The following is a 23,848-nucleotide window of genomic DNA, read 5'->3' as shown; positions in this document are numbered from 1 at the left end:
CTTTCAAACACAAGAAAAAAAAAAACAATCGAGCATGCCGGTTCGATTCCCACACAGGGAAATTTCTTGGGGTGAATGTATGAAATCACAAACAAAAATAACTAGAGTTTTAGTCAAATAATAAGTAGTTATCACTTAGCTCTAATATTACTTGATGTCTTACTAGGTAAGTAGAGTTTTTGCTGGGTTTACCTAAATTCCAAAATACCCCAATCTATTTTACTAGTTTTTTGTGCAAATAATTTTGGCCATACATTTTTAAATCTTTAGTTTCTTTTAGATTTTAACAGATTAGTAGTGGCAACCGAATTTGTTGCCAATCGAATGATTCGATTGCACATATAGAAATTTACGATTCTATCAATAGAAAATCATTTAATAAGAAAGAATTTCGGTTAAAGCAACCAAACTTTTGTTACTCCTTCTAAAATTATGTAGCCACTATTGAAAAATTCGATACTAAGGCATAATCATTCGATTGGCTATAAATTCAGTTGCTACTACGAATCTTTTTTCTCTGTGAGGCTTAACCATTGCTTGAATTGGAGGAGCAAACTTTTCATTATTTCATTAAATTTGCATAAATTTTAGATCATGAAATAAATAAAACAAAAAAAAAATCAAAAAAATTAACAGAAATTGCAGAAGTCGCAAACAAATTCATCAAATATAAAATTTATAAACAAAATGGAGGAAAAATCAAAGAAAGCAATAATATTACGCACACAAATACTTCATAAATATTCAAATTACTAAATTAAAATTAAATAAGCTTAAGCTAAACCAAGCTTAAGCTGGTGGTTATACTAAATGAAAACGTTAAAGCGACGGCTAAACCATGTTTAAAAAAAACACAAGTTTTTAATAAATTTCTTTTGAAATAAATTTAGACCAACTTACCTTTTTAAAATGAGATTGTTGTGTTGACAATGTTGAATTTAATATATAATCCAAAGGTGTAATTTAGTTTTTTAAAAATTATTTTGTTTTTATTTCACTTTTTTTTTAAAAAAAACTGTTTTAAGTTTTTAGTTTTTTTTTAGAATTAAAAATATCACACTGTTATTTTATAATTATTTTTAATTTTTGTTTAAATTTTTGTCATAAGTTTTAGAATATTTTGAATATTTTTTTATTAATTTTATTTTAATATAAAAAAGATTGGCAAGCTTTTGTGTATTTTTTTTTGTATTAATTATTTTGTATAAAGCGTAAAAAGTTTTAAAATTGTTATTGTAATTTTATTTTTTATTTTTTTTGTTATTTAAAAAAATGATTAAGGCTTTAAGACACTTTTTATTTGTTTGCGGCACGTATTTTTTTTATTTTATTATTATAATAATTTTTTAATAAATTGGCAAGATTTGATTGGTGTTTATTTATAATTAAGTGTATAAAATTTATTGGTTATAATATTTATTATTAAACTTTTTAGCATATTTTGTAAAAAGGTACGATTTTTTTTTGCAAATTTCTTTTTAAATTTTTCTTTAAAATCCACTGGTAATTTTTTTTTTATTTATAAGAAAATTAAGAATCCAAAGTTCGCCAGAATTTTTATTTTTTTTGTGTTATATTTGAAAATGTTCTATTTGAGTAAAACGCGTTGCACGCACATTACCCGTCAACGTGCAATCAACAAATAACGTTACACAAATTGTGATTTTTCCTCATACAGTAGTATAACAGCAACAACAACAACAATACAACTTTAACAACAAACACACAATCATATAAATAGTAAATCTATGTGTGTTTGTAAGTAGTGGTTGGTGCTGATGATGATGATTGTTAGTGTGGCAAGTATGGTGTTGCGTTGTTTTTCAATTTCGGACAAAATGAATTGAAAAATAGAAAGAAGAAAAAAAAAACAATCACGAAAATTTTTTTCTACAGATTTTCCTAAACACTCTACTCTACACACTACCGCTCAGAGGTAACTACCACGTACTAATAGTTAGCAGCGTATGTGTGCCTGAAGTTGCAAGTAAATGTGTGTACAAAATGCAGTTGGCTTTAGCAGCGGCTGCTGTTGTTGTTGTGGATGCTGCTGCTGCTGCTCCCGTAACATGTAACGCATTTGCGGCTGCTGTTGTTGCGTTGGTTGTATGATCACTTAGATCATATGTTAATTCAAAAACAAAGTTTAATTCCTTTTTAAATAAGTTTTTCTTTTTTATTTTGTCGTTTCCTATTTTATTTTTTTACATTCCAAACTTTATTTTATAAGCCAGGTTTTCTTCGTTTATTATTATTTTTTTCTAAATTTATTATAAACAATTTTGTTTATTTTTTTTTTCTTAATTCAATTTGTATCTTTTAGATGTTTAACAATTTACAACAACAAAATAAAACAATGTGTTAAACAACAACAAAACAGAAAATCTTTTATTTATTTTTATACACAGACGCGTACGGTTCTGACGTTGAACCGATACTGCTTTAACAGATACTAATGGTATCAGCAACCTTTCTAAATAGAATAAGCCCACCATATAACACCAATACTGTGACAGAAACTCCAACACTGCAAAAGGCCGCAACACAACAACAACAACACCAAGCAAAACAAAAACAATAAACACCTCTTTTGCTCTGGCTCTCTGACTCTTTTGGAAGGTAGCTCTTTCTCTTTTTTCATCTTTTTGTTTGGGTTTATGCATGAGCGTGTGTATGTGTGAATTTTGTTTTATCTCTCTCAGTGGAAAAGTGCCGCAATGTGGTACTTTTTGGTTAGTGTTGGAAAAAGTACCTATTGTGAATTTTTAGTTTTTAACTCATAAATAAGTAAATTTATAGTTTTTATAAAAACTCTTTTCCAATTACATTTTCTCAGAAATACATAGTTCCACAGAAGCGATCCAAAACGGGTGCGATGATGGATGAGGAGGCGATCTATCCTTTTTCTGGTAATTCCCTTGCAAATGTAAGTTGGTTGTACAGCAAAGACTATACGAGACTGCTCAGAACAGGTGGACTGATGAATTCACCTGTGTAATCGCGAGGTCGACTTTTCCCGTATATGATCCCGGGAGGCTAATTGTTTCCTTTAATACAGGACACTGTATAATAGGGATACATGCTAAAAGACTGGGCCTACGGTACAACGATTGTTGTAGAAGCTGACGAAATTAAGAAAAGGAGGAGACTGTGTCCCACCTATTCTGTCAATGACCGGCTCTGATAAACATAGGTACGTATCCTTGGAATCCCATTCCTATCGTGTATAGATAAGCTATCAAGGGTGAATCTAAGACTCATACACTCCTTCATCAAAGAATCTGTTTGGTTCAACCTGGAAATATTCTGCTGTTTACTTCTTGGATATCGAAATGGGATCAGTTTTGAATGGATCAAAGTGAGCTGATTGACGAGTGGCTGGTAACCATAGAAGCGAGGAGTGAGCCTGTTCTATTTCATTTCAGAATTCATTCATTCCTTCGGGATATCCTCATATGGTTATCCTCAATATTGAATTCAGCTCATCAATGTTTAATAAATGTCCACTCTTTATGTTTGCTTTAGAAGTTCAATATGAGCAAGTTGTAATTCCAATTCCCAACGATGCTTTAAGACCCAAATAAGACTCATACGAGGAGGTTAATTTCATTTAAAAATATCCTTCGTCTTCTTTCTTTGTGGTCTTTTTCCAAAATTTTTACTAAATGTGATATTTTATTGGATTTAAATAAACATTATATACCAGTGTCTAATGTTTACTCTTTAAGGTCCCTTTGGAAATCCCAGAATGATACACTTCAGAGTTTTACATTGCTCAAAGAAGAGACCACTTTGGATATTTCGTCAGGAATTTCTTTAGAGGTCGAAAACCAAAAAGCATTAAAAATTAGTTTGTTAAATGTTTCGTGGAAAGCTTGTCTAGGGGCTCCTTCTATCCCACAAACTGTTTTTGATTGATGAACTATAAAGACTCTTTAAGTTCCGTTTTGAAATCGCTGATGAATAGTCCTCTTATGTAAACTCATAATGGGACGGAATTAAAGAACCTTTGACATTGGTTTATGAGTAGTACCGATAACTGAAATGCTAGGAAGCTGAAATTTTCACTATTTTGTGCGGATTTTGGATTGAAGTCATCATGAAACCATACTTCTTCGAAATGGTGGATGGTTAAGAATTAATGAATCAATTACTGCATTAAACATTTCCTGATCCTTCATTCTCTCGTTTCGTAGATCACTCGGCCACCAAGATCATGCATTAAACCATATCCAAACCATATTACAAAATAAGTCTGCAAAATCATTAACTCGTGGAACCGTTCTACCACGCTGATAAGTAGTGATGCATGAAAAGGACTATTGAAAAGGAACAGTCCGCAAAAATCATAAGAGCAGATCACCTATGTATGACTTAAAAATGCGGGAATTTTTAAAATTATTAGCTTTTATTTTGAAACATTTGTAGAATATTAATTTATTCAAAGTATTGGCCATGACCTTTTCCATCTTTCTGGCAACATATAAATTGCTCCACAAAAGAACTGCTCATCTTTTTAGGCTAAAAACGAATCAAACCAATTTCGGATACTCTGTTCTGAAGTGAAGAGTACCCCGTAGAGAGCGTTCTGCATCGATCGAAACAAATAGCAGTCGGAAGGGGCAAAGTCTGGACTATAAGGCGGGTGAGAGAAAACTTCCAAAATACTTCTGGCCGAGCGTTGTCATGATGGAATATTAAGGTTTAATGCCTGGCCGCATATACTGGGCGTTTTTCGGTCAATGCTCGCTTCAAACGAATCAGTTGCATTCGGTACAGGTTCCGTGACCAGATTTCAGCTGCTTGTAATAGATAGGAAACTTTTAGTCCCACCAAATACAGAGATTTACCTTAGCGTCATGGATATTTGGCTTTTGTGTCGATTCGGCTAGTATTTCACGTATGATCTCTTACGTTTCGAATTATCGTTATGGATCCAAAGATGATTTTCTTTTATACCGTTCAAGCTGCATTTCGGACATAGGTCTTTCAGCTTTAATTCGTATGAAACCCAATTTCCCTGCTTTTGTATGATTCCTGCTGCTTGCAAAAGTTTTGAAATTGCTCATTGAGTAGCTACCAATGATTTTGCTAGCTCTTGTTCAGTTTGACAACAATCTTCATGGAGTAATGCCTCCAATTCTTGGTCTTCAAACATTTTTGGCTGGCCTGGGCGAGCTTTGTCTTCCGTGTGAAAATCACCACTTCTGAAACGCACAAACCATCTCTCGCAAGGTGTGTTTCAGCGGCACTTTTTTCAAATTAAAAAGTAAAGCTAAACTTCCCGCATATTACGCTTTACATATGATGAATTTTTCTAACGAAAACATATGTTTTTACTGGGTGTTAATAGTATCGGAATATGATCGAAGGTAGGGATTGTTTACGCTCAGGAATTCAAATCAAAGACAGACATATTAGAACAATGAACTGGTCTCAGATGAGATGGGAAATGAGGAAATTGAAATAGATTCGTGTGAGTCTTTCAGAAGAAAATGATTGAGTATTCTATTCCAACGTTTATTCTTTGTTCTGAATTCCGGATCATAATCAGGGGCATATTTTCAAAGTATTTCAATGTTTAGTTTTAGATCACAAAATTGTTAACAAAGGTCTTTCATAAACTTTTTTATGATCAAGAAAAGGTTGTTTTCCTTTTTATCTTTCTTCAGAAATGAGCAACCTTTAGGAATGATTAAAAATCACTACCAATAATCTATATCGGAGGTAGCATCTTTAAAATCACTTACTCCAAAGTTCATTTTTGTCATAGGTCAGCATGAAATACACATCTGCTTCAAGAAGCTCTATTATATCCTCAAAAGAAACAGTGTGAAGTGAATTTCATGGAGGAGATGTGATGGACCGAATTTCTTCATCGATGAAAATGTCTATAGTGACAGGTTGGCAGACTATTGGATGGACTTGATATCAGTGATATGTGGTTCCAATTATTCTGTTGTTTTTTTTAAATAGGAAACTGTTAAGTCCTTATTACAAAATTATATACAATGTCACTATCCAACTTTCTTTCCAGGCTAAGGCTTCATAAGTAAAAATAAAATGATCGTATCAGCTGATTGTACCCACTTATCATATCGATTATACGATTTGAGATTGAGATGTTGACTAATCCAGCTTTTAGGTCTTCATAAGTTATGGATTAATATTGCAGATATTTTTTATATCTGTGATTTAAAATAAGTACTTTTTCATCATACATATTTTAGTACTATTTTCAAAAATGAATTTAACAGCTATATTTTTGTGCTCTCTCTCTTCCCCTATTTGTATCTCTCACTCTCTCCTTTTACTCTCTTAGTATCTTTTGTAAAAAAGATTCAGAAAATCATTCAGATAACTTTACGGATAAAAAGCAACAACAAAATAACATCATCTATTTCATGGTTGAATGAAACCACGTGCACAACAACTTCCTTACAAATTGTTTTTGTTGCTGTTGCGCTTGTTTTTCGTATATTTCATTTTGTTATTATTCCAGTTATTTTTTTTTGTATTTAAATTTTTTTTTTTTCGTTTATTCGTTTTTAACTCATTTTATGACAACCGAGAAACACAGCAACAGCAACAACAACAGTCATGCTAAAAATGTATCTCTTTTTATCTCTATCTGTAGTTGTTATCTTTAACACCAAAAATATATTGGAGAAAAAAAAAACAAAAACAACAGCAGCAAAACTCTGTATTGTTGGTGTTTTTTGTTCGTGTTGTTGTTCCTTATATCACATAAAGTTTGTTGGATTTGTATTTTTTTTTTTTTCATTTTCATTCATTTCTGCTGCGTGGGCTTTTTCGCTTCTAATTGCACGCTACGAGTGAGTTTATGCCAATGAGATCACAGTGTTTTGTTCAACAACATTTTTTTCCATCGCTGTCTTTTTGTTGTTGTAGTTTATATCATCTTGTTGTACACTGTAGGCGCCTCCTACTTTTTCGTTGTTGCTGCTGATGGTTTTTGTTGTGTTGTCGTTGTTGCTTTTAAATGATTTAGAGTATAGATTACAAGGGCTGTTTTTTTTAATTAATTTTTTATGTTCCAAATTGAATTTCAATGTTTTTTTTTTTTTGTTATTAGTTTGCCGATTTTTTGTTTTCTGTGCGGTTTTGTTTTATTTTGTTGTTTTGCGCAAATGAAAAGTGTCCACCTTAGAGTCAATGCATTCATTTATAGCTGGTTGGTGGTGGACTTGTTATGATAATTAGCAGCTGCTTACATGTTTAAGACCAAAACTAAAAATCCAATAAATATTAAATTGATAAATTTATTTGAATATGAGTATGTAGTACAAAAAAGTTATAAAAGGCACTCCAAATTTAAATATGTAATAATTTTGTCAAAGTAGATTTTACAATTAAAGAGTGGGCAGTTAAATTTACAAAGAATGTTGGGTTGGAATTTTCAAACACTTGCCACAATTGTGAGTTGTAATAAGAAGTTTTTTTTTTTGTTAATAAATTAATATTTTTAGCTTGGCTTTATCAGTGGCTGTTATTTAAAGAATTTGTTTCTCCATCGAAAACAGTGTTGATAATTATATAAAACAAAAATTGGCTTCTGAGGAATGAAAATGCCAATTATCCAAAAGAACAAAAATTAGTATGTACATAGGAGTAAAAACTTGAATTTTCATATAATCCGCTTAACTCCTTGGGGAGTATAGGGCCCCAAAACTTCTAGGAAACCATAAATAATCCCCTCATCTAAATTCAAATCCGCAACTTGACTAAAACTATGATAGACGAATCCGATTTCATAATATCTTTTAAAGTTCAATCAAAGCTACCAGGCTGACATAACATTGCTAAACCGTCAGAAGATTGCACCCTCTGTAGGTATTATTAAACCAAAAATATTGAAAACTAAACTCCAGCAAACATAATTCAAATATGCTTCCTTGATCTCTTAACGAAGGGTTGGAAAGGCGTGGCATTTTATTTTTCAAGAACATTTAAAACGAAAATTGAGAAATTAAATAGGTAGATTCTGAAGCGATCTTATCAAAGTACAATTACTAACGGATCAGCAACTTGAATGAAAATCTTTCAACGTGCAGATCAGATTGTTTTAAGGAGAGCGCTGAAATAAATCGAAATTTCAGACAGAATTATCAATTTGTGGAGAGTGTGAATTTTACAGATCTAAGAGCAGTGCCTACGCAGGAACATTTTATTTTATGTTATAACAAACTGTGGATCCTAATCATGGAATTTAATTGTGACTCTCACAATATGGAACAAAAACATGTATTAAAGAACATTGTCAAGAAACAGACAAGTGCTTAAATTTCATTATCAAAACCAATGTTATTACAAAGTATGGCTAATTCTTTAAGAAGATCATTAAATTGGAAGATCGTTTCGAACAAGGATCCTTATTTGCTTGCCCAAAAAAGTATTTAACCTCTAGTTTAGAACACAATTATAACTATATGGGAGTAAATAGAATAAATCGCCATAAAAATATTTTGAGACGTTTAGATCGAGTCGAATCCAAATACACACTACAATGAATGGCCGTCTGTACAGAAAATCTCTATTAAGCGAAGCCGTACGTAATAACAAGAGAAAAGAAATCGTGCTTCTGACCGAAGGCCAAACTCACTTTTTAGTCAAAGATGGTATCAAGAGAATTTTCTTTTTTTAAACAAGAAAAATATGTTAACATTAACCAAACAAATATTTGTGCTCTTAAAATACCCAAACGGAATAAACAATTTCGAATGACCATGCGTAGATTCTGGATGAGCCGCATAGTCTCTATCTTTAACGGCATCCTAGTCAAATGGAGTCGAATCGTAGTTCTCACGTAAATATTTGCCAACGTTCTTCACACCTCGACGCAGTTCCGTGGAAACATAGTACCGACTAACGGTGCACACTTTTATTTGGACTCCTGAGTTTATTTACGAAATGACACATTCATTGATTTCTAGTTTCAGTTTCAAATAGAACAGATTGGGTCAAGTTCTTTTAGCACAACCACATGCTATGTTTTCATATGTGGTTCTTTCGCCAATAATGTGACTAGCATCCGCATTTTAGTTTAGGTCTGAATAACAGTTTAAAAAGGCTTGTAGTTTCTGAAGTTGTGAGCTAAATTCAAAATAATATAGATGAATTGAGGTGACACAACGGTTACAAATGTTGCATTAACTTTGGAAAGTTGCGATATAATCGCTTTAAGATATATGTGTATATGGAATTAACATGTATAGCTATGATAGACTTCCCAGCCGCAATACGACCTTTAATGTGCGGAAGTGATAACAAGGTCATTGTCAGAATTTTCACAGATCAATTACGAATCTGTAAAATCTGGAACAGTACTAGAAGATTAGATTAGGAAATAATCTTGAATTTAGAGATAATTTGGGTCCAAGGCACCATATGACCATAGGTAACAAAAAAGCTGAAGAGCATTCCAACATTGGTAACCTATGGATACAGTCAAGTTTTGATAATGGCACGAATCTGTCATAGTATAGAGCGATCCCGAAAAAGAGAAAAACGGAGAGCACGCCAAATTTGATTAGTTAGACCAAAAGTCGAAAGAAGACCTCACTGGTCGCATTGAATTTAACTTGAATCTCGGAGTATGTAGTCTGTAGAGCATTTGGAATAATCTTTGGAACACTACTTATGTCAGTATCCGGCATTTGGTCGAATAAGAGAAACAAATTTATTAGGGAACACAATACCTAACTTGGAACAAATACATATTTTCGTTCTCTGTACCCAAATTGAAGCGTTTGGAACATTATATGACCAGTGTTGATATCGCCACAACTGCTAACACAGCTTCTTTAAACATTTCTCATTCTATAGTCTCAAAAAGAGACTGTTGAATTAACATGTCCATGTTTTAAAATGTTGGTATTGGTAATAACTTCTCTTGATTTATGTAGAGCTTTCTCAGAAATCGCAATGTATGAGTTTTTGTAGATGTGACCTCATCAAACGAGTTCAAGATAAATTCAGGGGTACCATAAGGTTCCGTTCATTCTGCCTAACAAGTCCATGTTTTCAAATGTTAGTATCGGTAATAATTTCTATTGATTTATGTATATCGAGCTTCCTCAGAGATCGCACTATAGGAATTGTTGTAGATGGGATCTCATCAAACGAGTTCAAGGTCAATTCAGCGGTACCGCAAGGCTCCGTTCTGTCTCCTACTCTATTCCTTATTTTTCTAAATGACCTTCTGGTCAAATTTCCAACCTTTCAAAGATGACAACAATATTTGACATTCATATTCATTCTATGATACAACAAACCTATCGGAGATTGGAGCAATTACGCAGAACATTAATGATTCGCCTGATAAGGATCTTGGGACAATCTCTGAATAGGTTCGTGTAATTAGGAATCTCTTTCAACGCTCATTGCATGTTGACACACAAATAGATAATGATTGCTTGATCTGTAATTATGGATGGTGTAAAAATTGTGGAATCAGACGTTCTTGATCAGATCTCCTTACTATTTAAACTGGAATACAACTCTCATGTATAGGCCGGAGCTTCTCGGCGTAGAGGAGAAGGCGAAGATGCTTATTGATTTGCTGGATCACTGTTCTATCGGTACTACAACGGAATGTGTTCTGCTGAAATTAGGAAACTTGTTCCTGTAATACACCTTTTTAATAAAGAACGCATCCCTTTGTAGTCGATTGGCCAGTAGACTGCACAACACACTACAGGGACAATTCTTTAGTCTTTCCTGTCGCTACTTCCTCTTTCATTCCTTCATTTTCCTAGTTCGAGCACAATGCTGTGCACATGTGGGGTTCATACCTTGAGTGCTTGTCCAAGAAGATGAAAAAGTAATCATATGATCGCGAAGATATTGATATCAATATGATTAAAGATATGATCAGTGGAAGTATTTCAAGGCTTCTGCTTGCAAAATATATTTTTGCATATATCCGGCATTTTTACCGAACCTTGCATAAATATGCATATTACGAACTTCGAACACATAACTTATGCAGTGAGAAGCTCACTTTTGCATACAGCTTCCATTAAGTCTGCAGAAATTTTTGGAGCACTTATAAATGAATCATTCCCAATTATACCTTCTATTTTGCTTTCTTCTCTGGTAGTTAAATTTCTAGGACGTCTTGACCTTGGCTTATTTTAAATTATATTTTTCTTTTTTGAATTGATTTATTACTTTTTGTATTGTTGATTTACTTCTGTTTATTATTTTGGAAATTTCGGAATATGATTTCCCCATTTTATGGCTACGTTTTTGTCAAAAAATTTTTAAATTATTATTACAAAATATAACAATAAAATTAGTTTCATTTTGAAAACTGGAAAAAATTCAAAGTACTTTTTAACCAAATTTTTTAAGCCTTTTGCATGCTTATTTCTTATTTTATGTATATGATTGCAAATCTTCCGTCCACCCGGCTGATTAAGATTTTAGTTTTCTTCATTTTCAAATGCCTACCTATAACTTCTAAAATATGAAAGAGTACTTAAAATTTGTTTACATCACTATTATCAGTGTTACTGGTGAAAAAAATTGGAAAAATCTGAGCTGAGTTACACAGTTCCATTTAAGGCTCATATTGTTTCCCAATTTGTTTTTAACATTTGTCATTCTAGTAGCACTGCAATAATTTCTTAATTGGCTTTATTGCTTAAAAAAAGAAATTTTTTTACAAATTTATTACACCTGTTACGAGATATACTAGAAATTAATGGACATCCGCTGATTTTAAACCCTCTCCTATAACCATTCAGTCGGACATATTCCAAAGGAATAAATAGTTATACCCAACAAAATAAAACTAGTTCATTTAAAAATTCTATCCAAAATTTTAGATAAATTATCCGTTTCAGAATATTTTTAACTCTCTAATTTGCTCTCTGTTAAATATTTCTCACAAACCTGTTAATTTATTCTCTCCATCTCTGTTCTCTCGCACTCTTAATTTTTATTTCTGTTAATAAAATGCAAAGAGCATAAGCAACTAGTGTTGTTTAGAAATTGCAAGAAGACATATTCAAAAATTCCTACACCTTTTATGCAATGAACTTGAAATTTGTAAATGAAAACAAATTACCAGAGACGAAACAACAGAGAAAGAGAGGCAAAAGAAATAGTATATAGATATGAGAATATTTTGTGTACATGTGGTTGGTGTATCGGAATTTTTACAATAATAAAAATCATATGCGTATAAGAAATAAAGTAACAACAACTATATGGTTGGGTAAACGGTAACCAAAAACAATTTTTGTTACATAAATATACGAACTCATACACATGTAAAAGCGCCTCCACTCTTTTGCTAACACTTGGAACAGTGTTGCCGAAGTTGAGGCTGAGGAACCTCAAAATAAATCAACATTTTAAAATTTATGCTACAATTTTGTTTAACTTCAAAGAATTTTTCTATTTTTCTCTGCTCATCTTTTGAGGCCAAGAACGAATCAAGCCAATTTTTGATACTCTGTTCCAAAGAGAGCGATCTGCATCTATCGAAAAAAAAATGTAGTATTCGAACGGGGCATGGTCTGGTCTATAAAGCGGCAGAGGCAAAACATCACAACCACGTCGTTCTAAATAGTTTTTAACAGGTATTGCAATATGTGGCCGAGCATTGTCGTAACTGGACATTTGTTGACCAATGCTGGCTTCAAAAGAACCAGTTCGATACAGGTTCCATGTAATGGTCTGGCCAGATTTCAGCATCTCATAATAGATACAACCCTTTTGCTCCCACCAAATATAGAGAATTGCCTTAGTGCCTTGGAAATTTGGGTTTGGTTTCCATTCGGCTGGTTGGCCGGGCTTCACATACGACCTCATACGCTTCAGGTTATCGTAATTGATCTATTTTTCATCGCAAGTAATGATTCTGCAAAAATGATTTTCTTTTACAGCTTCAAGCATCATTTCGGATATGCAAAATCGTATTTCAAGGTCCCTCGTCTTCGATTCGTATGGTAACCAATTTCCCTGCTTTTTGGATGCTGCTCGCAAGAGTTTTGTAAGTGCTGCTTGAGAAGCTCTCACTGAATACAGTCTGAAAGTTTTCCTAAAATCGGAATACGTTAACCCTTAAATCGTGAAGGTCAAATTTTTCTTAAGTTTCATCAAAATCGGCACAAAAATATATAACATTTCGCTATCTTTCCATTAGAAATTCCAAATATTGAAAAATTAGACCTTTGACCTTCATGATTTAAGGGTTAACGTTTTCCGATTTTAGGAAAACTTTCAGACTATATTTAGAATTACCTGGACTATTATATTCTGAACAGATTTTACTTAAAATTAATAACAGTAAGGAAATTGGGCTCATTCGCCAAAATATGGCCAAAAAATTAGTTTTTCTCGAAAATCGCAAAATTTAAATCACAGGTACGGAAAAACTATAGGAGGTATTGATATACTTTTTTCATATTTTTATTCCCTATTATGTTCTCAATAAATCCCAATGTGATGATCAGCTAATTCTGAAATTTGTTTAACAAAATTTTTAAAAATTTGAAATTGCAGTTTTGAAACTGCCGTTAAAAAAATTAATTTTTTTTGGTCATACCTGCGAATAGGTTAACGGTATCCTATGAGGACAAAAACTCATTTACAAATAAATATGGATATATTTTAAGTAAAAATAAGCTTTTATTTTAATATTTCTCAAAATATGTTAATTTTGTTCATAAATGTCTTGTTCTAGATGCCTGAGACACGTTAATGGCCAGGCGATTTTTTAATAACTACTACATTTTTTAACCAATTTGTGTCTTTTATATCTTATTATAACGACAATTACGTACACATTTCGATTCTTTTAAATTAATATGTAAAAGTCATTATTTAATGGCAAAATTTTTACAAAAACTGAAAAAATTGCATTTTTTTCCCTTGTAAATGCACCTCAAAACTTCAGCGTCGTTGCGCCACCAGTTAACGTTATCCTATCATCCTAATATTTTACACAACGTGTTTTTACATAGAACAACTCTAGAGGCGGGGACGGCCTGTACCTAGACATTTTTTTTCGCCAATACAATCTTGGAGCACTCTAATGTAGATAGAAGACGATTAATTTCCAACACTTTTTTGGATGATTCCCAGCCTGTTTAAACTTTGAACATTGTAATTATCGCTGCATTCACTGTTAGCTTGTATAAGATTCCTACGACATTTGAACATATTTTCTTCAACAACTTCCATTTCAGTACTATAAGTCCTTGACTCTTCATATTTAGACAAGACGTTAACTAAAATCAAAGTTGTTTTCTAGATTTAGAAACTACAGTCCAATTAGCTATCGCATATTTCATACAAAAATCCAAATTATTTATTAATAATTTAAAAACTTATGCAAATTATTACGCAAATATTTATTCTGTAGCCCAATTGAGCCTATCCAAAAAAAATAAATTAAAACAAGTAAGAAAGTTAAATTCTTATATACCCTTCACCAAATTGTATTTCAAAATAAAAATTTTAAATATTTTTTTAGGTAAACACAATGGGTGAATTCCAAAATGTATGTATGCAATGCAGTCATATCTTTATCAAGACAAAGCATGCAAACGCGTAGTTAAAATTTAAAAAAAACTTATCATACTGCCTGTTTTTACTTTTTCATACATTTTGCGATATGAACATTATCAAAGTTTACACGGTTGCGTTAAGAATCGCTCGACTTTTTAAGGTTGCATTGCATACATACATTTTGGAATTCACCCAATGTATTTTTTTCCAAGTTGTTTTTTAATTTTTTGGAAAAAAAAATTTTTCGAATTGATTTTTTTAAATGTTAAATTTTTTTTTTTTTGTTTTTTAAATTTTTTTTAATATTTAGCGAAAAAAATACTTTTGGTGAAAAAAAAAATTCGGATTAAAAATTTTTTTTTCAGATTTTGACCCATTGTAGGTCCAACTTATGGCCTTATATACGTCGTTGCAAAGGTCTTTGAAATATCTATCATTAGATATCCATATTATAAATCAAAAATAGGAAAAAAAAATAGAGGATGTCCTGGTTTTTTGGACGGATTTTCTCGATTTTAAATAGCAACTGAGCCGGAGATATTGATGTATGAATCGTGTATATATATGGGGGCTTCGGAAAGTTGATTTCAACAGACGGACAAATAAGGATTCAGAATATATACACTTTATAGGGTCGGAAAATTATATTGTGGAAATTACAAACGGAATGACAAACTTACATATATATACTCTTCTCACGAAGGTGAAGGATATAAAAATGTTAAATTGAAAATCTGGCCACTGATTCTACATTTAATATAAAATTATCCAAGAAATTTACATTTTAATCGGCAACACTGCCTCTCTTACACATATTCATTCATACATCTACTCGCATAGAGAAACACCAACAATTGTTGTTGTTGTTGCTGTTCATTTCCACAAATAGAGAAATTCGCGTGAGTGTACTGTTATGTGAGAGTGCTTGGGAGTGGATGTGTGTGTGTGCAGCAGTGTATCTGTGTTTACAGTTTTGTTTATTGGTATTTTTTTTATTACATGAATGTGTTGGTAAATTGTGGGCAGGGTATAAAATAAACGATGTTGTAGTTGTAGTAAAAACGCGAATACGCGATTCGTACAAATTGTTGTTGTTTAGTTTTAGCTGTATGTATTTTGTTTTTGTTATTATTAAACAATATGTACCTAGTTGTTGTACAGAAAACCATAACACAGATACAAACAAATACTTTGACTAAACAATGTAATTGTTGTTATTTTTAAAATTGTTAAACAGAAAACAAAAATATCTAAAATACAGTAGAGAAGAAAACAAAAATGGTGTGTAGGCATGTTGTTTATTTTAATAATTGCTATTTGTGTGTATTTGAGTGTTTTTTTTGCTGGTTTTAATTCAAAAATTATCTGTCCATTATTATTAGTGGTTTATTTATAAAGCCAGACAACAGCTATAAACTATTGTATTGTTGTTTTAACTTAGACTGTGTATGTATTTGTTTTTACACTAGCGGAGGAGGTGGCAACCAATTCACAACTTTTCGTCGACCAAAAAATCAAGTGTTACATGCAACACCACCAACAACCAACTGTTGCTTATATGACCAATTTGGCTGTATGCCGTTGTAAATTGTTTATTATTTCTGTTTGACTGACTTTATTTGTACATTGTTGCCATTTTCCATTGTCCACCTTTGTACCGGTCTGGTTTATGTGCTTTATAAAACAAATTATTGTTTTATTTGTTGTTTTATACACATTTATGTAAGGTTGTTTGTTAGTTTATTGTCTGTGAGTAAGTTTTTGTCTTAATTTAATAAAATTGTTTTGGTTTTGTGTTTATTTTAAATCTTAATACACGACTGTGTGTAATTACATGTATGTTTTGTTGTTTTCATAATGAATGAAAACAAAACTTAAAAAACTTCTTATGAAATCACGACTATGTCGCGACTTTGACAATTTTTTAATGAAAAAAAATAATTTAAATTAAATGGAATTGCTTAAAATATGTACACAGTTTATTAGGATTGTCCAAAACAAATTTGTCAATGTTTTCAATTTCTGTTTCACAGCGTTTCCTATGATCATCAAAAGAAAAATTCTTATACTTGTTCCAAGACACCTTCGTTATAAGGTGCATCGAAGGACGATTTTAACAATAACTAGGTTAGATTTGGTTATAACTATGACATAGAGAAAAATATAGCCTATTATGATTCCTTTTCCTTATTTTTTTCCTCTTTTTATCTTCAAAAATATAGCTTTTCTCTTAATATTTTAAAGTGTGCATTTGCACGATCAAGAACGCGACATTTATTCGCCGTTGAAATGAAAAAATAAAGAAATCTTAACATTTTATTAACGTATTGCACTCTGATTTGGGCAATAAACATGGTATCAAGAACGCGACAAATGTATTTTTTTAACTAAACTACTATCGAATATTGTGGCACTTGTCATGAAATATATGCATTCGTTTTATTACAACCTTTAGTATGATTTAGTACGCTACATTTTTTCTCGTCACGTTTGAAATAATTTTTCAATTACTTCTTAACTAAGCCTTTTTTGCTGTGTTTCCCAATGTTAAATGTATGCAGCTTAAACTTTTAATTTTCATTAACATAATTGTTATTATGATTAGAGCAATAAAAATGGTATTAAGAACGCGACATAAAATAGTTTTCAAATGTATTTTTTAACTAAATAGTATAATGTGTCAGTTATCATGAAATATATGAATTCCTTTTATTACAACAATTAGTATGATTTAGTACGCGACACTTTTACCCTTCACGTTTGAAATAATTTTTAAAAAACTTCTTAACAATGCCTTTTTTGCTGTGTTTCCCAATGTTAAATGTATAAAACTGAAACTTTTATTTTCCATTAGTATAATTGGTATTTTAATCGCGCAACTTTTTTTTTCTTTCAGAAGGTTGCTATTTGTTTTAATAATAAAACCATTTGTTTTTGATAAAAGGGTGTACTTACGATAGCGAACGCGACTTACATATTTTTAAAATCAAATTAAAATGCATAATTTAACTTTTTTTAGATCAGATTGACGGGCAGTTTAAGTTTCCAACGATCCTGTTTGCCTTGAACTGAGGAGGGTTGTCTTTGCTATATGATCTTGACTTGGATTTATGGGTAAGAATCAGTCACCATGCTAGAAATCAAACTAGAAAGAATTCTCATATTAAAAACTATACAAAATACATCTTTAAATGGCTAAATCCTTTATAAATGAGCCACCCTAATGTTCATACACAATGTACTTATAGACAATTTATACTTTTTACTTTGAAAAAACAAAAAAAAAAAAACAAAACAGTTTCTAATGTAAAACCACAAAGTACTGACCGATATTTAGTAGACAAATTCTTTAAAGCCTACACTTTAATTAAAATTCGCAAACCAATTTTATATATTTTTTCTGTAAAATGGCGGTTTTATTAAATGTATTTAAATGTTTGAAACTAGTTTTAAGTAAATTTGTAGTTGGTGGACTACGTGAACTGTGTGAATAATTTTTGAATAAATGTATATATATAGGAATAAGCGTAAATCTGTACGAAATTTAAAGCGGAAATGATTCACCGATATTTCACAAGAAATTGAAAGATTACGGGACATTGGTTATTAAAACTCATGGAAACATGGCGTTACTTCTGATACTCACTTCCACAGTGGTTTGATAAATGTTGATGACAATGAAAGATGTGCACGTCCAAGAGATATCGGTCCGAAAAGGACAGAAAATTTATATTTTCAGAGTAATTCTTACATATATCAATGAAATAATGTCACCAAATAATATTTTTTATTTAGTAAAATATAACCAAATAAGCATTAGCAATAAAATATGCAAAACAATTCCATAACAAATCGTTGCCATCTTTCAAAATGTGTCATTTGTATAGATAATTAGCAAATATGGTATTAGATCGAGAAAAAATATGTATTAAAAACTATAATAAACTTTTAAATCGATATTGACGTGTTCCCTATTTTTTTTAACAAAATTCATATTTGTATACCAATATATGCTGGGTCGTCATAAGATTCTAAGACGATCTAGCTATGTCCGTCCGTCCACCTCTCTGTTGAAAACACAATAGGGCCCAAGCAAAAAGAGCAGATATGCAATATCAGACCAAAGTTTCACCAAGCCACCACTCTTAAATATTGTAACGTTTTAACCTTTTCAAAACGTTGGTTTATTTCCTTTTTTTTTTCCGTTTTAACCTTTTCAAAACGTTGGTTTATTTCCTTTAAATAAACCGGATACTTTTGATAGCAAATAAAAGCCGTTTAGTAGTTTGAAAATTGTAACAACTCTTTATTTATTTAAAATGTACAACTACAGAATTAAATAGTCACTCAATGTTTTTTATACACGCTTATAAATTCGCAAAAATACAGACACACTTTATAATGTACACGAATTCACTTGAAAAATAGGCACTCAGTTGATGTTTATTCAAATAGCGTCTCTGATAAACTCACTAACGACTGCAACCTCTGCCACTATTTATAACACTGCCATATGCACTCTAGATTGCTCTTTAACTGTCTAGAGCTTTCTAATACATACGCCATTTGTGGTGTACTTTCTACAATTTTCTTTAACTGAATATTCGAATTCGAATATACGGTCGCAGTAAACAGCGTTGCCATACTTACGATCAATGGTCAACTGAAAGCTTTTATTCCATGTTAATAATGCCCACAGATATGTTAAAGTTTGGTCACTGCTATTTGAGAGCATTATGCAACTTTAAATCAGCCGTTAAAATCGTTATATTTGAATTCAAGTACAATTTCGTAACAATATGTTGATTATTCGGCAATCCTGATCAAATTTGTCACAAATTAGTTCGTAATACTTTGAAATTATTCTGTGGAGTATGGGGAAAATCGGTCAACATTTGCACCTGATTCACGGTGCCCTCGGTCTTATAATATTTTTGTGTTGTGATGAAATTGCACATAAACATGTATTATATGAACTTAAATCTTTCTACCAACTTTTGTGAGGATCGGTCCATAATTGACCCTACCTCCCATATACAACACTACATCGATACAAGTGATTTAAAGTTTCAATAAATTAATCACTAGTGTTTATAAACCGGTTAACCGGTTAACCGAAAAACCGGGTTTTCTTCGAAATCTCGGTTTTTTGCAAACCGGTTAATTTAAAATGTTGATTTTCGGTTAACCGGTTTATCCGGTTTTTATCACTCGGTTAACCGGTTTTTAAAATTTAGGTTTAAAATTAAGAAATCTCATGGTTTTGTGCATTTTTTATATTTATTGTACAAACATTATTGGTCTGATTTGAAACCTATACTGCTGATTTACAATATAAACCTATTTAGATTGATATTTTTAAGAATTACAATGATTCTAAATAGTAGAGGACGATGAGTTTACTTAAAAACTTTTTCAGAATAAATTGCACATAATCAAACTATAAAAATTAAATTCCGCAGAATTCTAGAAGTTAAGCAAAATCTTAATAATGATTTATTATAAACTTAGTGATGATTTTACCAAACGTCAAGTTGAATTTGATGTGTATACCTTCTTTCAATCAATTTGACTTCATTAGTGTGTTTTGTTCTTAAAATTTTATTTTATTATTCATTTTGTTAGTTTAGTGTACAATATGAAATATTTTGAAATCTGATAATGGAGTTTTATTAATTATTTGGTATGATTTATAATAACAAATAATCACAGCTAAGAAGAAGTGCGTTTGCATCTTATAGGTCCTTTTTTGGGACTTGCTACATTTTCTGTTCCATATCAGAAAAATTTAATGAATAAACCAATAATTAAAACAAGTATATTATATATTTAGTAACATATTTATACACAATTCCATTTGACTGAGATAATAATTTTGAAATTTTTACAAAATAAAATGGACTTAGCACCTTTGTATATTTATAGTTATTTAATATTAACCATTCCTGACTAATAAAAACTAAAAATTTTAAAGCTGTATATACTTTATTGGACATTTTATGTTTTTACACATATATGACGGTTAACCGGTTTAACCGGTTTTTTCGATGTCGGTTAACCGAAAAACCGGTTTTCTAAAAACGCCCAATTTTCGGTTAACCGACAAACCGGTTTTTTAAAAAGTCGGTTTTTTATAAACACTATTAATCACTCTATCAATTCGAACCATAACTGATTCAAGTCCCCATAGAAGGCCAAAACTACATATTGATGATGGGTGTAGAAGATTCGGTACATCCGACTATAACACTCTTAGTTGTTTTTCATCAACATTTTTTTCACCAAAAATTTATTCGAGCCATCATAATAGAACCGATATTTTAGAAATTTGATAGAGAGATGTTTTCTCGGATTTTTCTCCAGTTTTAAAGTCATAAGAATAAGAAATAATAAGTAGTTGCTGAGAAATTAAAAAGTAAAGGTTAAAGTTTATAAAATAACATTAAATATTGTCTTTAACAGCATGCCACTCCCAGAACAACCAATATTTTTAACTACTTTTTGGGCTACTTTTTTTGGAAAACGGTGTCAAAAAAAAATTGGAATTTTTTCCGATGAAAGTAAGCCACAGTGCATCGCACAAATGATATAAGTAAAAAACCGCTTCTACCTCGATTTTTTTCACTATTTTTTTTTCCAAAATTTCTGCACCTAAAATAGCTTTTAATATTTATTTTAAAGTTTACGGTGGTGAAGGGTATACGTTAGGGCGGGTCGATTAAAAATCGCCCAAGTGGAAAGGAAAATCGTACTCTAGGGATCAAAATAATAAACTTTGCCCAAGGAACAATAACTCATGGTGATTTTTTTAAATTTGGGTCAGCCCTCCAAAGTTGTTGGGGGTCGGTCATACATTTAGACTCGATTGGTGCACTTTAAATGGGTCAATGTGTGATTTTTCAAAATTTTACCTTTGTGTCAAAATAAGGAACATCAGAATTAATTTTAATTTAATTTTAACTGGAGGCTGACCCAAATTTAAAAAAATCACCATTTTTGTCACTTTACATGATGTATGTATTTATTCTGTATAAATTTTGATTATAGAGCGTATGATAAATATAAATGTGATGTAGGCAATAAATAATATTAATCATGCGTCTATGAGAATCAGCATAGCTTTATTTTTATACCCTTCACCTGCGTGAGAAGGGTATATATAAGTTTGTCATTCGGTTTGTAATTTCTACATTTTTCATTTCCGACCCTATAAGTATATATATTCTGGATCCTTATAGATAGCGGAGTCGATTAAGCCATGTCCGTTTGTCTGTCTGTCTGTCCGTCTGTTAGTTGAAATCAATTTTCTGAAGACACCAGATATCATCGGGATCCATATCTTCAATAATTCTTTCATGCTTTCGAGAAGTTTGCTATTTAAAATCAGCAAAATCCGTCCATAAATAACGGAGATATGAGCAAAAAACCGGGACAACCTCGATTTTTGACCTATTTTTGATCTATATATGGATTATTAAGTCATTAATATAGACAATATGGATATCTAATGATAGATATTTCAAAGTCCATTGCAACGATGTAGATAAGGCTATAGTAAGTTGGACATACAATGGGTCAAAATCGGGAAAAATATTTTTTGACCCTATTTTTTTTTCATTAACAATTTTTTTTTTGTCATAAATTTTTTTTCCAAAAAAAAAAAATTTAAAAAATGTTTAAAAAAAAACTTTTTAAAAAAAATTAAAAAACCATTTCGAAAAAAAAAATTTTGAAAAACAATTAAAAAAAAAATATTTAAAAAAATTTATTTTAAAGTATAATTTGGTGAAGGGTATATAAGATTCGGCACAGCCGAATATAGCTCTCTTATTTGTTAAGATTTATTTTAAACTTTAAACCAACATAACTTTTTCTCGCAATGAGCTAAATGATTAAGCGGAGTATTTTCAACAAGCACAAAATAGCGTTCATGTCATAATAAACAAAATTTGGAAAAATATGCTTAGTTAAATTCTACAAATTTGACTTCTGGGTCAAAATAATGAACATCAGAATTCATTTTAAAGGTATGGTTCCTGGGGAAAAGTTTTTTATTTTGATCCCTAGAATACGATTTTCCTACAAATCGACCCGCCCTAGTATAAGATTTTATTATTAAAAGCAACAATCTTCTTAAAATTCAAAAATTATTACATACTTTTTTTACGGGCATTTTTTATAAGATGTCAAATCGAAAAAAAACAAGTAAGAAAGTATGGTCGGTCAAGCCCGACCATATAATACCCTACACTAAGTAAAAGAGCCAAAACATTTTTCTTTTAAAATTTCAATAATTTATATTTTTGAGTGATTTTCGGTAGTTCATCGGAGGCTCTGACCAATTATGGACCGATCACCATGAAATTAGGTCGTGTGATTTATGTCTATATGAAAGTTTACTATGTTGAATTTTGTGAGTATACCAAAATTTTTAAGCGATTTATGCACGTTAAAGTGATTTTCGGAAGCGGGTCTATATGGGAGCTATGACTAATTATGGACCGATCGTAACAAAATTTGGTGACATGAATTTCGTATATATAAAACTTATTTGGAGCGAATTTTGTGTAGATACATGTATAAATTAAACATTTATGACCGATAAAGTCCAATTTCGGGAGGACATTTGTATGGGGGCTAGGTGAACTAATGCACCGATTTCAGCCAGTTTCTATAGCCTTCGTCCTTGGGCGAGTTTCTATATACCAAATTTTATAGAAATATCTTCAAAATTGCGACCTGTACTCTGCGCACAAGGTTTACATGGTCAGCCAGACGGACGGACGGACATCGTTTAATCGACTCAGAAAGTGATTCTAAGTCGATCGGTATATTTTAAGGTGGTGTTAGACTAATATTTTTGGGCGTTACACACATCTGCACAAACGCATAATACCCTCCCCACTATAGTGGTGTAGGGTATAATAACAGTGGTCACAAGTTGCATTTTCTGATTGTTTATGTCCTAAATTTCGTTACATTAAATTTTCACCATGAGTGGCAAAGTTAATCATTTCTACATTTATCATTTGCTACCTCAGAAAGTATATATGTGGAATTTCATGTCAAGTGAACCAATTTTTAAAATCGATGTCTTCCGATCGGGATGAAATTTGCACCAAGGTTAGACCTAATTCAGATGCTATTTTTCAACAAGATCGGTCAAGAACTCTCTGAGTTATTTGACATTTTGGCCAAACATGTGTTTTTTCTCATCCATGTAACTTATTACCAATCGTTCTTAGCAAAATGTGTCCCAAATAGTTTAGATGTCTATTTCTTCAATCTTTCGAAAAAAAAAAAT

The 23,848-nt window shown here is 31.3% G+C and overlaps 1 protein-coding gene across 1 annotated transcript in view; it reads right to left on the bottom strand.

Annotated features, from left to right (window-relative positions):
- The window catches only part of klu (klumpfuss), a 90,227-nt gene extending 87,694 nt beyond the window's left edge, over positions 1–2,533 (bottom strand). Inside the window, exon 1 of the mRNA XM_065504859.1 lies at positions 901–2,533. The gene's annotated coding sequence lies outside the window, so the exon portion shown is untranslated. The remainder of the gene's footprint in view (positions 1–900) is intronic.
- Between the last annotated feature and the right edge of the window lie 21,315 nt (positions 2,534–23,848).

The sequence above is a fragment of the Calliphora vicina genome, chromosome 3, assembly GCF_958450345.1.
Source record: "Calliphora vicina chromosome 3, idCalVici1.1, whole genome shotgun sequence".
In the NCBI taxonomy this organism is placed as follows: domain Eukaryota; kingdom Metazoa; phylum Arthropoda; class Insecta; order Diptera; family Calliphoridae; genus Calliphora; species Calliphora vicina.
Note: the sequence above shows the minus strand (reverse complement) of the source record. Positions and strands in the feature narration are given on the sequence as shown.